Source organism: Jaculus jaculus, chromosome 4, assembly GCF_020740685.1.
Source record: "Jaculus jaculus isolate mJacJac1 chromosome 4, mJacJac1.mat.Y.cur, whole genome shotgun sequence".
NCBI lineage: Eukaryota > Metazoa > Chordata > Mammalia > Rodentia > Dipodidae > Jaculus > Jaculus jaculus.
The window spans coordinates 142,393,019-142,400,031 of record NC_059105.1 but is presented as its reverse complement, the minus strand read 5'-3'; the positions used below and the strand labels follow the sequence as shown (position 1 = coordinate 142,400,031).

General features: G+C 35.3%; 1 non-coding gene across 1 annotated transcript; it reads right to left on the bottom strand.

Annotated features, from left to right (window-relative positions):
* Positions 1-6,452: 6,452 nt before the first annotated feature.
* Positions 6,453-6,559, bottom strand: LOC123460347. The gene has a single exon (XR_006636912.1). It is a non-coding gene; the product is annotated as a U6 spliceosomal RNA (small nuclear RNA).
* Positions 6,560-7,013: the final 454 nt, after the last annotated feature.

Genomic DNA, 7,013 nt, shown 5'->3' with positions numbered 1-7,013 from the left:
GTTGACAGAGAACTTGCCTAAAGAGCATAAGGACCAGGATTTCAATCCTAATATCTGCAGAATGTCAGGCACTGTGACATGCTTCCAATCCCAGCCCTGGAGAGACAGAGACAGGAAGATTCCTGTAGTCTAATTTTTGAGCTCCCAGAGAAGGAGAGAACCTGTCTCAAAGAAAGTACATGGTATTTCTGAGGATATCTAACGTTCTTCTCTTTCTTCCAAATGCACATGCATATATTTAAACATGTTCTGCACACATATACTCTCACATACACACATATGCATACAAACCTGGGCCATTATTTTAGCATGATTTCATTTACTAATTATTATCATATATTCATTTCTCCTTCTCTGACAAATATAGTAGCTATAGAATAAAAAAATCTTGAACTCCAGAAAAAAGTATTTTTACTCCTTCTTTTCTATAACCTAGTATATTAAAAGACACTCTATTCAAATAAAGAAAAATCCTTATTAAACAGCAGAATTTAAGTGATTCTTATGCACTCCTCAATTTTATTGAATTACAGAAAGTAATTCGGGACTTATAAAAAATAAAAGGGGTATATGAACATGGATGTTACAGCTTGTTTGCATGCAGGACACATGAAACTAGGCAACGTTTGATAACATTTTGCTATAAAGAACTTTATTTTATGTAGGTTAGAGGTCATTACTATTGCTTTCTGTTTAAACAAATCCAAATGAGTAAAATTAAAGATTTACAATGTTGTCCTATTTATTTTTCACTCATTTCACAAATGAATGTATTACAGGTTCGGTTTAGATTTTATTCCCAAGGTATCTCATAAAAAAAAAAAAAAAAAAAAAAAAAAAAACCACCTAAAATCTAACCTCTGGTATTCCAGACAAGCCACAGCTGAAACAACACAGGAACTGGGGAGACCAGCTAGAGTTCTGTTCCCATGCTATACCTGATAATCAGCACCAGGGTGTAGGAGACAGACCCTGAGGATACTCAACACCTACCAAAGCAGGGATCCAGAGGCTCCTAAGAGCTTATCACTGAAGTAGATTAAAATTCACCCACCACAGCTCACGGAATTTTGTAGAAGAGGAGGAAGATTGTCAGAGCCACAGGTTGTGACATCATGCCCAGAGGCATTGCCTGCCCCCAATGACTGACTGCTGCTCCCACAAAGCATAGACCACAACCCCATGGGGAATACCTGCAACCTCACTAACAAGTGTCCCCAACGGAATGGGGGCAAGAATGAGGGGAAGGAGGGTATAAACACATGATGTGTCCATATGAAACATCTTGTTAATAATAATAATAAATGTTTAAAAATAAACTAAAACTAATTAATGTACCATTTATTTTTTAGGTTCATTTGTTGCCCTTGTAAATATTTTTAAATCTTTTAGACTATTTTCATGTTGATAACCTTTTATATCCCTGAATACAGAGAGAATTTTATGTTACAATTATAAGTATAATTAACAACTAGCACTATTTGACTAATTGTGCACTTTAAGACAAATATACCATGAGTTTTTGTTTATGCATTTTATATTTTCTACACACATGATGTTTTCTCCTTACATATAAATTTACAACACATCTGTGAGAAAATAAGATATTCATAGCTAGAAAATATAACATTTAATATTATTCTATACTTTTCCTAAATATTCAATATTTTTCCCTACAAAACAAATTCGGAGCTTAAAGTATAATATCCAACACTTGGAAACCATTTTATTTTGCAATGATTGAGGCATTCTATTACCTTACTGGTGCCTTTCTTTCTCAGATACATATGTTCTAACTATTGATACCCTTTTACTCTGAACTGGCAACAGTGTTCCAATATTGAGTTTGCCACTCTTTTTCTCACATTCTCATTTGATCTTTATAAGTTGAATTCTGTTACATATGTGCTTGATTCCTGAACTCCCTGTTTATTAAACTTGCTTTTCTTGACACTGATCTTCATGAGATATTTGTTTTGTTTGTAGAAACCTTTTTGTATCTTATTCCCATGAAATATGCATTGCTTTAATAATAGAGCTAATTTTCTGAGAAATTTAAAAATGAATAAATCAAAACAGCAAAATATAATTTAAAATATATTTTCATTTATATGCTTTGATAGTTACTTAGATAATTAATATGTTTGTATTCATATTCATTTCTTCATATAAACATAATTTACTCGGTTTCAATAGAATCTTATACTTACATCAAGGTATTATGAAAGGTAATTACCTGTTCTGAGTTTTGCTAAATGATACTCATAAAACTTTCTTATGAAATATGATAAATTCAATTATGGTTTAATTATGATAAATAATTATTTATTAGAGATAGAGAGAGGAACAGAAAGAATGAAAGCGAGACACATGCATCACCTTGTGCATCTGGCTTTGGTGGGATTTGGATAATAGAACCTGGGCCCTTAGGCTTCTCAGGAAAGTGCCTTAAGTGCTAAGCCATCTCTCCAGTCCATGCTCAATAATTATGATGGGCAAAGTCAATAAAAGTTAATTATCAATCTGCCAATATTTTTTTTGCTTTATTTTGTTTGTTAGTTGCTCTAAAAGGGAATAATCATCAAAATTATTTAAAGTTTTGACATAAAAAGATAAAAATAAAGGAATTTACTTACTTATTACATTGTTCTTTTAAATTTATTTATCTATAAGAGAGAGAGAGAGAAAGAAAGAAAGAAGGAAAATGTGAACAATTTTCATTTTCTTTGAAAATTTAAATTTGAAGGCATCACTTAAGGGAATTATATCTTTTAAGCAAAAACAGGGCTGGAGAGATGGCTTAGTGGTTACTTACCTACATAGAAGCCAAAGCCAATTGGAATCATTAGAGCAAGAGGTGCTTACTGGGCAGTTTGATAAGTATAGTATATACACTTGTCCAGACATCAGCAGTTGTTAGGCCCTTAGGGATCATGACTACTCCTGTTTTAAGTTTTCAGTATCAGGGATATATTCCCTTACTTGGAGCGGGCCTCCAGTCCAGTTAGAGGGCAGTTGGTTTCCACCATGACTGATATGCCAATATTGCACCTGTTGGCTCATTTTTCCTGGCTAGCCACTTATAAGGCTTGCAGTGTCCACTGTTGAGTATCTTCAGTGATGGTATCTCTTTCTCCTATTGAAGAGCATGTAGAATGGCTTCTTCCAGCTTTCTGTCAGCTGGTCTACATGGAGGAGGTTATCAGCTCAGTTTCAACAGGATTTCTCAGTGGCCTTGCAGCACAAATATGTGGAGACTTCAGCAACAGGGTCTTACTATCTATTCCTGCTGGGAAACTAAGGGCCTTGGCAATGGCCTATAATGTTTTGGGGGCATCTGGGACTTCCCTGGCCAAGAACTCACTGGAAGATATCCCACCCCTGGCACTGAAAATTTTCTGGCAACGATCTAAAGTTCCTGAGTGTTGCATTGTCCAAAATCGGTGAATTCCATATGATTTATTTATATCCTTTTAGATTTTGATTAGCCCACCCTCCACCTTTACTTTACTCAGTTTCCTTCCCTTGCCTCACTTTGGACCTTTTTACCCCCACTAATCTATTCTTCTTCTTACATATATACAATACCAACTTATTAAGAACCCTCCTCCCTTCCTTTCTCTTCCCTTTGTATCTCTTTTATTAGCTACTTGGCCTCTGCTACTGAGTTTTTTCTTTCTCACACAGAAACCAAGTTATCTGTGGCTAGGATCCACACATGAGAAAGAACATGCAACACTTGGCTTTTGGGCCTGGGTTACCTCACTTAGTATAATCCTTTCCAGATCCATCCATTTTTCTGCAAAGTTCATAACTTCACTTTTCTTTACCACTGAGTAGAACTCCATTGTATAAATGTTCCATATCTTCATAATCCACTCATGAGTTGAGGGATATCTAGGTTGGTTCCATTTCCCAGCTATTATAAATTGAGTAGCAATAAACATGGTTGAGTACGTCCTTCTAAGGAAATGAGATGAGTCCTTAGGATATACACCTAGGAGTGCTATAGCTGGGTAATATGTAGATCAATCTTTAGCTGTTTTAGGAACCTCCACACTGATTTTCACAAGGGCTGGATGAGATTGTATTCCCATCAACAGTGTAGAAGGGTTCCTCTTTGACCACATCCCCACCAACATTTATGATTATTTCATTTCATGATGGTAGCCAATCTGATAGGAGTGAGATGGAATCTCAATGTAGTTTTAATCTGAATTTCCCTGATGACTAGAGTTGTAGAACATTTTGTTAGATGCTTATACACCATCTGTATTTCATCCTTTGAGAACTCTCTATTTACCTCCATATCCCATTTTTAATTGGCTTGTTTGATTTCTTATTATTTAACTTTTTGAGTTCTTTGTATATCCTAGATATTAATCCTCTATCAGATATATAGCTGGCAAAATTTTTTTCTCATTCTGTAGGTTGCCTCTTTGCTTTATACACAGTGTCCTTTGTAGTACAAAATCTTTGTAATTTCATGAGGTCCTAGTGGTTAATCTGTGGATTTATTTCCTGAGCAATTGGGCTTGTAAGAAAGTTTTTCCCAAGACCAATATGTTGAAGGGTTTCCCCTACTTTTCCTCTAGCAGTTTTAGAGCTTCCAGTCAGATGTTAAGGTCTTTAATCCATTTGGACTTAATTCGTGTGCATGGAGAGAGAGAAAGATCTATTTTGATCCTTCTACAGATACATATCCAGTTTTTTCAACACCATTGCTGAAAAGGCTGTCATTTTTCCAATGAGAAATTTTGGCATTTTCATCAAATATCAGGTGGCTATAGCTACCTGGATTTACATCTGGGTCCTCTATTCTGTTCCATTGATCTGCATGTCTGTTTTTGAGCCAGTACCATGTTGTTTTGGTTACTATGGCTCTGTGGTATAGGTTAAAATCAGGTATGGTGATACCACCAGCCTTATTTTTGTTGCTCAGTATAGGTTTAGATATTTGAGGTTTTTTGTGATTCCAAATGAATTTTTGGATTGTTTTTTTCTTTTTCCACAAAGAATGCCTTTGAAATTTTGATAGGGATTATATTAAATGTGTAGATTGCTTTTGGTAAGATTGCCATTTTCACAATATTGATGCTTCCAATCCAGGAACAAGGGATGTTTCTCCACTTTCCCGTGTCTTCTGCAATTTATCACTTGAGTCTTAAAGTTTTCATTGTAGAGATCCTTTAATTCCTTGGTTAGGTTTATTCCAAGGTACTTTATTTTCTTTGATGCAATTGTGAATGGGAGTGGTTCTCTGATTTCATCCTCTGTGTATTTGTTTTTTAGCATATATGAAGGCTACTGATTTCTGTGTATTTATTTTGTATCCTGCTACATGGCTGTAGGTTTTGATCAGCTCTAACAGTTTGCTAGTAGAGTTTTTAGGGTCCTTTATGTATAGAATCATGTCATCTGCAAATAATGATAACTTGATTTCTTCCTTTCCAATTTGTATCCCTTTTATGTGTGTCTCTTGCCTTCTTGCTATGGCTAAGAATTCCAAAACTATATTAAATAAAAGTGGGGACAGTGGACACCCTTGTCTTGTTCCTGATTTTAGTGAGAAAGCTTCCAGTTTTTCCCCATTTAGTAATATGTTGGCTTTAGGCTTGTCATAAATAGCTTTTATTATATTGAGATATGTTCCTTCTATTCCCAGTATCTGTAGGACTTTTATCATGAAGGGATGTTGGATTTTGTCAAATTCTTTCTCTGCATCTAATGAGATGATCTTGTGATTTTTGTCTTTCAATCCATTTGTATAACGTATTACATTAATCAATTTTAGTATATTGAACCATCCCTGCATCTCTGGCAAAAAGCCTACTTGGTCAGGGTGAATGATCTTTCTGATGTATTCTTGTATTCTGTTTGCCAATATTTTGTTGAGAATTTTTGCATCTATGTTCCTGAGGGAGATTGGTCTGTAATTTTCTTTTTTGGTTCTATCTTTTTCTGGTTTTGGTATCTACGTGATGCTGGCTTCATAGAAGGAGTTTGGTAGAATTCCTCCATTTTCTATTTCATGGATTTCTTAAGCAGCAATGGTGATAGCTCTTCCTTGAAGGTCTGGAAAAATTCAGCAGTGAATCCATCTGGGCCTGGGCTTTTTTTTATTGGGAGTTTTTGATTACTCTTCAGAGCTCCATGCTTGTTATAGATCTATTTAAGTTATTAATCTCATTTAATTTATACAGGTCATATAAATCAAAGAACTCATCCATTTCTTTCAGATTTTCATACTTTGTGGAGTATATGCTTTTTTTTTTAATTTAATTTATTAGTTTCCTTTTCAGTAAATACAGACAGTTTGGTACCATTACTTAGGCTCATCTGTGATCTACTCCCTCCCATTAGATCCTCCTTGTTAATGAAAATGGGTCGTGCATTGTGGAGTTAGCCCCCAGTTATTGGTATGAAATGTCTCTGCAAATCATGACCCAACAAAAAATATGGAACACTTCACGAATTTGCGTGTCATCCTTGCTCAGGGGCCATGCTAATCTTCTCTGTATCGTTCCAATTTTAGTATATGTGCTGCCGAAGCGAGCACGAGTATATGCTTTTATAGTACATTCCTAATATTTTTTAAATTTCTCTGGCACCTGTTGTGATGTTACCTTTTTCATCTCTAATATTATTAATTTGTGTCTCTTCTCTCTTTATTTTGAACAGATTTGTAAGAGTTTATAAATCTTGTTTATTCTTTCAAAGAACCAACTCTTTGTTTCATTGATTCTTTATATTGTTTTTTTTTTAAAATTTATTTATTTTTTATTTATTTATTTGAGAGCGACAGACACAGAGAGAAAGACAGATAGAGGAAGAGAGAGAGAATGGGTGTGCCAGGGCTTCCAGCCTCTGCTAATGAACTCCAGAAGCGTGCGCCCCCTTGTGCATCTGGCTAACATGGGACCTGGGGAACCGAGCCTTGAACCGGGGTCCTTAGGCTTCACAGGCAAGCGCTTAACCGCTAAGCCATCTCTCCAGCCTATATTGTTTTTTTT